The sequence below is a fragment of the Capsicum annuum genome, unplaced genomic scaffold, assembly GCF_002878395.1.
Source record: "Capsicum annuum cultivar UCD-10X-F1 unplaced genomic scaffold, UCD10Xv1.1 ctg5355, whole genome shotgun sequence".
Classification (NCBI taxonomy): domain Eukaryota; kingdom Viridiplantae; phylum Streptophyta; class Magnoliopsida; order Solanales; family Solanaceae; genus Capsicum; species Capsicum annuum.
The window spans coordinates 343,250-344,162 of NW_025861658.1; positions in this window are offsets into that span (position 1 = coordinate 343,250).

A 913-nucleotide genomic window follows, 5' to 3' on the forward strand; every position below is an offset into this window, starting at 1 on the left:
ATAAATCAAATCCAAGAGTTCACATATAACCAAAATGCTAAAATGTAATTTTGAAGTTTCAAGGTTTCGTTTGCAAGGTTCTTTTTTCAATCAGTGCAAGGTTATTATTGATTAATTTGTCTATATTTTTGTTGAATTGGTAACTTCTAAGTGTGTTTTTTTCTTTTTTTTTTGTAAACTTTTTATACTTCTTTTAATACATTAAGCCTAACTATCTTTTGTTTTTGTTTATTAAGCCTTTTTTTTGAGATTGGAGGCATGAACAACTTTAGGATTTCAAAAAATCTAAAATAATTTTATTTCTAATCTCCGAACACCAAAGATAATTAATGTAGGACTATATGAAAAATCTAATTCAAGCATGTTTGTTTGAATAACACTTTAATATAATTTCTTATCTCCAAGGAAATTTGAATTTGAATAGAAGACTGAAATAACTTTGTAGCTAAAGGAGGATGCATGTACAATAGTGGTGTGAGCCATTAGGACTTGGATGTTTGTTATTAAATTAATTAAAGTTGGTTTCATTACGCTTTATCTCATTACAATTTTAATTCCTAGCTTCAATTGTTTCAGATTAGTATCATTTAGGTTGACGAGTACAAAAACAATATTTTATTTTTGCTTGTTGGATCTATGATAGGTGATTAGCAAAAGGTTTTCTTAATCATTCCCGGACTATTGAATTAGTGTATGCAAATCTTATTTTTTATCTAACTAATGTATTGTACGTGGCTTTTATTTGCTGCCAATGTTAATATTACTTCCTCCGTCTAATATTACGTCCTCCATTTAATAATAGTTGTCTGCTATTGATTTGATGCATATGTTAAGAAATGGTAAATAATATGGATAATTTTACTTACCTATATTATTGTACTAAGATGTTTGTCTCAAATATTGCTTCTTTCAC